The sequence below is a fragment of the Festucalex cinctus genome, chromosome 1, assembly GCF_051991245.1.
Source record: "Festucalex cinctus isolate MCC-2025b chromosome 1, RoL_Fcin_1.0, whole genome shotgun sequence".
NCBI lineage: Eukaryota > Metazoa > Chordata > Actinopteri > Syngnathiformes > Syngnathidae > Festucalex > Festucalex cinctus.
Genome location: NC_135411.1, coordinates 35,393,170 through 35,402,170, shown reverse-complemented (window position 1 = coordinate 35,402,170; position 9,001 = coordinate 35,393,170). Strand labels below are relative to the sequence as shown.

General features: G+C 42.4%; 1 long non-coding RNA gene across 1 annotated transcript in view; it reads left to right on the top strand.

Moving 5' to 3' along the window:
• The first annotated feature begins 3,669 nt into the window (after positions 1-3,669).
• LOC144024869 (uncharacterized) overlaps positions 3,670-9,001 on the top strand; it is a 32,093-nt gene continuing 26,761 nt past the window's right edge. Inside the window, exon 1 of the long non-coding RNA XR_013284823.1 lies at positions 3,670-4,279. This is a non-coding gene — a long non-coding RNA (uncharacterized LOC144024869). The remainder of the gene's footprint in view (positions 4,280-9,001) is intronic.

Below are 9,001 nucleotides of genomic sequence, written 5' to 3'. Positions count from 1 at the left end.
ATACACAACAACAACTAAGGAGCATAAAATTATTTATCACTAAAGCAGTTGCAGTACAATGTGAGTTGAATTCTCTTTTTTTTATTGCCAAGTTTGTTCATGTTGATGACTGTCACTAAGTTCTAATTAAAAAAACAGCACTTTACACATCCTTTTGGATTGATATTCTGCTTAGTTTTTCAGTGAACTCATATGTTGTTTCTGTATATCATCGACATAACTCAACCTTATTTCTAAATCACTTTAAAACAGCCATTGCTGCATACAAAGTGCTGTGCATGGAATAGAAATTAGTCTTTTAGTAGACACAAGTGAAATAAAATAACACAAAATAAAATTAATTAGAGTAAAATATAAGTAGATAAGTATACACGCAAATAAAATACTAAAAAAAAAATAATAATAATCTGTACAAGTATAGAAATAAAATAACACAAAATACAGAAGGCAGCATAAAAAAAGTAAAATGATGTGAAGTCTCATGCTGAGTCAAAGATCAAAGAATAGAGATGTCTGTCAAAAATGAAAGGAAATTGTGTCCATATCGTACAGCCCTAATCCAACACGCAAATGAAGGCAACTGCTAGCCAATTCCAGATAGAAGCGGCTGGGTCACAGAGTCATTCATTCGGACATCGTTGTTTACAGAAGTGAAGAGTGGATTTGTTTCAAATGAACTTTTGAGTTGAATAAATGCAAAATGAACTACACATTTTTTTTTTCAGTTTGTCTTTTAGATTTCAGAACGAACTGCCGCTTTTAAGTGCCAGAAAATATTTCTGAACACTTTTGCAGTTGTCACAATGCCGCTGTTCAACCTGATGAACATTAGATTTAGGTTGATGAAGTGTCCCCCCCCCCAAAAAAAAGGTAATGCCCCCCCCCACAATTTCTTTCTGGTGACGGGTCTGTGTGCGGGCTTCCCTGTATGTCACCCTTGGGTGCAGCTCAGGTGATGAGCCGAAAGGACATAATTCCTTCCCTCAGCTTTTCATTACGTGGATGTCACTTCCTTCCCTGTTCGCGTGTTGTCCTGAAATGCCTCCATGTGTGATATAGGAGACACGCTGACTGTGTGCTGAAGTCCTAAATCATGTACTTTTTCCTACCACCAGCGCAGCTGACATGACGAGCGAACACTGCGCGGCCTCTAAGGGCCTCACAAAAGCATTCTGAGGATGTCAAATATTGTGAGTGCTTGAACTTGACTTGTTCACATTAACTAGTCGCAGCTTCGAGCGGTAGCTAGAAAAGTGCAGGTCAGACCCCCAGGACGGGACCGATGTGCAGTGATTCGTCTTTGCCCAAATACCTTTTGGCTGACCGACTTCTGCCAAGGTGATGGGCGCAGGAGGATTGACAGTTTCACTGAGGTTCAATGAATTAATTCATTTACCATGTATATTAAAACTGCACCGCATCATGAGTGTTATCCCCCCCCCTCACATTTTGAACCATTAACATCAGAGAGAATAGAAATCAAGTCGACAGCATTTGACAGCAGTGTCAATACGTGAGAATACTTTCAAAAACTGCTCATGCTGATAGCCCTATAACTGCCCGAATGATACCTGATATTAATTTAAAAAAAGAAAAAGAAAAAAGGAAGTGGAAACTGGAAAGTGACTTTTGGGACACCATGTGTATTCAAAAACCCCCATGAGGAAGACACACTTCCAATTTGAGCCACACAAATGAATAATGCATAATGTTGAAGTCAGCCAAGCAGGTGTAAGAATGCAACCCCAATTAAAGTCGAGTGTCTGGAGCATTCCTGGATTTAATCAATTCTGAGCACAGATTAAAAAGCATTTCCAAATCACTTTATCACTTGGTATTAAAAGTCACATTTGTGTGTGCAGTATTTAAATTCACTTACAAATGATGTCAGATTTGTTGATAATATTGAAATGATTCATGAAAGAAAAGCCACAGTGGTTGGAAACAAATTGGTGCACACGTAGTCAATGATTTTCCGACTGCATGCCGCAAATGCAACTGTTAATGACATTTGAAGCTTTGATTTGTCTTTTGACAAGAAGCATGGGAAGTCAGTAGCCCATCTCCTCCTCCTCTTCTCCCTCCCTCCCTCCATCTCCATCTTCCCGGCGTCCTCCTGGGTGTACGTGCCATCGATCTGCCTGCAAGCTAGGCCGCACACACGGTTGGGAAGGAGCAGGAGTGGAACCTGGCACATGGATTAATTGAGGGACTAAATGAAAATGGAGAGGCAATTTAGGGAGCCAATAGAACATCGGCTTCTTTATGAAATGAAATCCTTTGTGAGTGGGGAAGCTTGTGGTGTGTTTTCATTTCACTCAAGAGGAAAAGGACGAGGGAATCACACTTTTTCCCACTTCTGTCCTTCACTAAAGTCAATGCCCGTTTATCATGGGGAATATGTTCCAGACTCACCCTTGAGGTTAAAACCTACAGACCCCTAAGGTGACATGGTCGAAAAAAAGAAAAAAAACTTTGCGTTCCCTCGCAATCTTTGCAAGGGAACGCAAAGTTTTGTTTTTGTTTTTTTTCTACCATGTCACCTTAGGGGCTCCGTAAAAATCCACCATATTGATGGACCAAAAGTGCAACTCCAGTTGAAGAAAATAAACACCTAAATGTTCAACTAAACTACCGGCGAGCCGACTTAAGAATTTGACGTCAAAATGCACTCGTAAACGTCACGGCTCACCTGTTTTCAGGTTTGAGTCACGTGACGCTCGCCATGCGAATACGAAGGACACTTTGACGTCAATTTCAGTCGACAGCAGGGGGCAGTGCTGCATAAAATGTCAGCCTCCTCAGATGGCTGAAACAGGGGGATTTATCTGCTTAATCCTTATCTTCCAATAAGAATCACAATGTCGGGTTAGACTTGTCACTCTCGAAAGAGAATTGTTGAACCAATTTGACATTAAACAGAGAATTGTTGACCAACTTAATACAATTGCTTCAAGTGGTAATACATGATTGAATTAAGTTAATCCAAAGTGCTATATTAAGTTAATTACATTAATCCAAAGTGAATATATTAAATTTAATTAATTATGAGTTCATTAAATTTAATATATTCACTCTGGAATTAATTAATTTCATTTAATTGTGTGTTACCACTTGAAGCAATTTTATTAAGTCGGTCAACAATTCTCTGTTTAATCTTAAATTGGTTCAACAATTAATTCTCTTTTGAGTATTATTGCAAATATTTTTATTTTATTCCACACTTGGAGCATTCACACATACAAACAGAACATACAACATTACTCACAAGCACATATTCTCTCTGGAAAATGCCATAATTATTATTTCAGGGGGCACAAACGACAAACCACAATCTAGGTGAATCATTGTTATATTCTCTTTTTTTCTGCTATGCTGACCAGACTTCAGACTTCATTTACTATTTATTTCAAGGTCAGATTTCAAACATTTAATACAATCACACATTACTATAGTTAATTTGTTTTGTAATACATATACATCATTTCAAGCAAGTTGTGAACCGTAGTTTGACTAAAAATCAGGTTTTAATGGCAAATTCCGAGTCTTTGCGAAGTTGCTTTAATTACCGCTGGGACTTCCGGAAATGACGTTTAATAGACACGGGACATCAAACACATACTGTACAAAGTGCCTTCGGTGCCGGTTGTCGCGGGTTCACTCCTCCGCCTGGGAGACGCCATGTGGCTTACATGAAGTGAGCTTGTGTGTGAGTGTGCGGTTTAAAAAAAAACAAACCAAAAAATAACATACAGTACATAGTGCTGTAATAATCGGCAGCGTGGTGCCACGCCACAAGGTGGCGGTCCTTTTCTTTGTGTGGAAGTAGTTTCCTTTTTCCTTCTTTGGCGAGGAATGTTTTGTTTTGTATGCCATGAACGGGACGTGTAACACGCGCGGTGGCGTCGAGCCCACACATTTTCTTTTCCTTTTGTGTCTTTAGAATAAATGTTTACTAGTGCTTTTCTCAATTGCTCCCTTTTTTTTTTTTTTTTTTTTTTTGCTGTCCCGCTGCACCGTCCATGGCAACTTGGCCTCCGCGTATTACAGTGCACAGTCCACTGTTTCTTGGATGCTACACATTCAATCAATGGCGACTTTTGGAATCCGAGGAGGAAGATGATTTCGAGACATAAGGGACGACAGAATACAGCTTTGTCCAGCCCGATGTGTTTGAGCCGATTAGGACGTCGCAGTCTCTCAATGACGATGTCGAAGATGTGGAAAGTGTCACGGAGGAAGCCACAATACGAGCAGAGCGGATCGGAAATATAGACAGGTATGTTTGTGCACTTCTTTAACTGCATGTATTTGCTCAAGCAACCTCAACTTTCTGTAGCATTAAAGCGTGAAAGACGTCCACAGTCGGCCACGTTGTGCTAATGGAAACAATAGTCATACGTCGGCCATTCATAAAAAGTGAACGCGGCGACAACCTTGAGCTGCATATTCCATTCATAAACATTTTATCGGATGCACAGTACGGAACAACGGTAGCACTAAACTATGAAATCCAAAAAATGATTAGCACAAAGCTTTGAGTGCTTGGCTGGCGAACATAACACACCACGCTGAAAGACGTCAACAGGCGGCCACGCTGTGCTAATGGGAATAATAGTACAGTAATGCGTCGGCTGTTCATGACAAGTTAACGTGGCGACAACCTTTAGCTGCATTTTCCATTCATAAGAAAATTATTGGATGCACAGTACGAAACAACAACGGTAGCACTAAATCCTCAAAATGATCATTACAAACCTTGAGTGATTGGTTGGCGAGCATAACTCACCATGTTTTCTTCCTTGCGGATTGACTTTTCATATCCATTGGTCACGTAGTTGTTTTTCCTTTGGAAAGCTAAAGAAGCTCTTGTCACTCCCTTGACCATTAGTGCAACCAAATGCGACACGATAAAACGTCATTGAACTGTAAAACACCTCAACACAAGCGCACACAACCGAACGCTGCTGTGGTGACTTTGACGCCTGTGACGTCACGGCTCCGGAAACACCCGAAGACGCCAGGATGCAAGAATCAAATCGTCGAGGACCCCATCTGTGTCCCTGCCCCACCACTTTGTCCCTCCATTTCCTTTTTTAATGCACCACACATATACATATTCATTTTTTGGGGGGGATGCGGGTGTATCGGAGTAGGGGAAATTTTTTCCCTCTGCCCCGACTCACCTGCTCCCAATTTTAATGCACCACACGCACACACTTGTATATACACTGGGTGGGGCCACATTCACGGTGTAAGGGTAGATCTCGCCAGTCGGCGAGCTGGCCCACTCAGTAACAGGGTTAGGTGTCACTAGTACGCTGGCGTGACGACCGGGGCCTCTCCCCACCGGGCTCGGTGTTCTGGTGTTCCGCCTTTTCCCCTGGTGCTTCCTCCTCTGCTTCCCCCCTCCCGCCGCTGTGTTCCTTGGCTGGAGGTGGGGTGGGCACGTCTTCCCTCCCTGCGCTGCTGCCCGGTGCCGGTTTCCGGTGGTGGGGGTGGGGGCTCGCGGGGTTCGCGTGGGGGTTGGGGGTGGGGGTTGTTTTTTGGGGGGGGGCTATGGGTGGGTGGGGGGTTGGGTGTTGGGGGTCGGGGTGTGTTCGGGGGTTTGGGGGCCGGGGGGGGCGGGGCCTGGGTTGTGGCGGGTTTGGGTGGGGTGCGGGGGGGTCGTGGGGGGATGGGGGCTGGGGACCGGTGGGGCGCTGTGGGGACCCGCCGGGCCTCGTTCTGCGGCCTTGGGCTCGGGGGTGTGGGCCGGGGCTGGGGCGGGGGTGTTCCGGGCGTCTGGGTCGGTGTCCGCTCGGGTGGCTTGGGGGTGGCCTTGGTACTGCCGCGGCCTGGGGATTCCGGGGGGGGGGGGGTGGCGGTGCCTGCTTTGCTGGACCGCGGTTGACGGCTTCTTTCTTTGGTGGTGGTCCTTATGCATGCCAGATCCATCGCACCAGCATCTACTGAAACTCAAACAGAATTTGCCTCTCCCTCCCACAGCCCCTTGAATCAGTTGGTGCTGGTGTCTGTGGATCTCACTTTGCTTTATCTATCCTTCCCTCCTTCCTCTCTTTAGTTTTTCCTCTGGTCACTTGAGATCTCAATTTATTGGAAGTTTGAGGTTTCTGGGGTTGGCATAAGACTCTGGTTTTGTAACCACGCAGGAGGGGTTTGGTTGGTGCTTGATTTCACTTTGATGGATTGGATGTACTGGCTTCTATGGATCTCTCACTCGGCCTCATCGATCCTTCCCTCCTTCCTCTCTTTAGTTTTTCCTCTGGTCTCTTGAGATCTCGTTAATTTGTTGGAATTTAGAGGCTTCCGGGGTTGGCGTAAGACTTTGATTTTGTAACCATGGGGAAGGCAGGAAGTGTTTGGTCGGTGCTGGATTTCACTTTGATTTATCTTTCTTTTCTCTTTATTTTTTCTGACCTTTTCTCTGGTCTCCTGACCATTTCAACCTCACGACTCTGGCAAGACTCTGAAGTACCTGGTTAAGGCGAAGGGTAATGGGATATTTATAAGGTTTTAGGTGAATTAATGAGTATAAATTTATACGTATTTGCACGCACACGCACGCACGCACACAAACGCACGCAAACTCGCGCAAACGCACGCAAACGCACGCACGCAACAAAAAAAAAGAGCATTGATGATAAGACGTTGAATCGGTAAGACTACCGAATGAACAATTCTGAGAAAAAAAAAAATCGTCGAGGACGCCTTCTGACTTGTATTTAGTGATTAAAATGCTTTACAGCTACAATATAACCACTTTGTAATGAAAATTATGCTTTGTAAAGGTGTTCTAAAGGTTTCAAGATTAACATGGAAACGTTTGAAATTTGACCTTTAAGCGCACCTGCAGTCTTTTGTTTCTTTTTTTGGGACTGATTTTTAATTTGTGTGTTGTATATTGTGAGTGTCCACAGACATTGCAAACTAGGTGGCAGTGACAATAATGTGGCGAGACAGCAAATGCGTACGCAATAGGCATGAAGACAAACAGCCTGCTAATGGCCTCATATGTGTCATCAATTTGCAAATCGGTGCAATGGAGTTGTGAACCTTTCTGTGTTCAAGTGACCTGCTGTATAATATTGGTGAGTTATATATAGCCTACAGGGCAGGCCAAACGTTTGGACACACCTCATTCAGCGTTTGCTCTATTCTCATGACTATTTACATTGTAGGTTCTCACTGAAGGCATCAAAACTATGAATGGATTCGTGGAGTTATGTACTTAATAACATTTTTAAGGGGAAAAAAGTACATAAATATAATATGACTGACTTGATATTTTCTATGTGTGTATGTTCATTAGCCTTAATGCAGATTGTAAAGCTGCCCCCCTAAATCACAACCAATCAGATAATCCGTTGTCGAAGTCTTCATAAACTGAGCTTGATAAATTTGAAAAGGGAGAAGCTTTCAGATGGGCTGAAAAATTAAACATCTCTGAGTAGCTTTGTGTTTACCCACGTCAATGTGTCACGTGTGCAATGTGACATTTTCCACTAAACACTTTAGTCAATGAATCAAATGTCAGCTGAAGGAAAGTAAATGGCAAATGTTGAGATGATTAAAATAGGATTGGAAATGGAAGAACTGGAAAACAGGATACCAAATAAAGGCTTTGACAACTCATTGGGTGTGTCTATCGCTATTTGGATAAAAACAAAGACCCCCAACAATTAATGCATTGACTGTCAATCAAAACCACACGTTGTTTTCTTTGGACTTTATACTACATGCTTAGTCCGGGATCTCATTAGAATGCTTACCTAATGTTTTGGCTGGTTTGGGTAAATAAATTGATACAACCCACAAGATAGTTCATTGTGAATCTTCCTTCCGTTAATCTGACCTACAACCTGTACAACACTTTTTTTTTTCTTTTTTTTTTTTAAGTGAGAAGTGTATTTGAGAGGGGAACTAAAAACAAAAAACAGGAGGACAATACTTATAACTGGTGGTGTGGCTGCGCTCAGCGTGAACCAGTCACATTTAAACTAGAGCTACCAAACGATTACATTTTGTAATCAGATTCATCACATTTTAGAATTTTGATTAATCATGATTAATCGCATAATTAAATTTTTTGTTTTGTTTTTGTTTTTTTATCCATCCATCCATCCATCCATCATCTACCGCTTATCCGAGGTCGGGTCGTGGGGGCAGCAGCTTTAGCAAAGAAGCCCAGACTTTCCTCTCCCCGGCCACCTAACCAGCTCCTCCGGCGGGATCCCAAGGCGTTCCCAGGCCATCCAAGAGACATAGTGACATAGTCTCTCCAGCGTGTCCTGGGTCGTCCCCGGGGCCTCCTGCCGGTGGTACATGCCCGGAACACCTCCTTTTTTTTTTAAATCAACATTTTTTGCCCACCAAATTTGAAGAGCACCTGTTGTGTTAATTCTTTTGACATTTAATGTTATGAGGATGTCTTCAACAGTTTTTTAATCCACTGTACACACTCATCCTTCCCATTTTCTAATCAGTTAATTACTTGCGTTATTTAAAATAGAAAAAGAACAGCCCCAATATTTTGACATGAACAAATATTCTTAATGTCACACACAAACATTTATTTAATGCTTTACTTTAATGCATGTAGTTATGTTTATTGCTCAAACACAACCTGTGCTACCTTTAACGTAACCATCCGCTCTCATCGAAAGGATCATCTGCGGTCAAAATTAATAGTGTGATTAATCTGCATTAATACATGACTAATGATATTTTTTGTGCTTAATTAGTTAATGCTTTAACTTTGACAGCACTAATTTAAAGTCATGTTAAAAGGGAGTCAGCACAAACTTGCCACTATAAAGTGTCTCTGATTAATCCCAAATAAAGTGTGTAGACTTTTTTTATATCCACTGTGCAATGTATAGAAAATTCAAAATCAGTATGTGTAGCTCTAAATATGCCGAGAGGAGATGCTCCTGCATTCTCTGATTATGTAAGGATCTATCAGTGCCCTCTAGTGTTTAAAACAGAAGCACAAAAATAG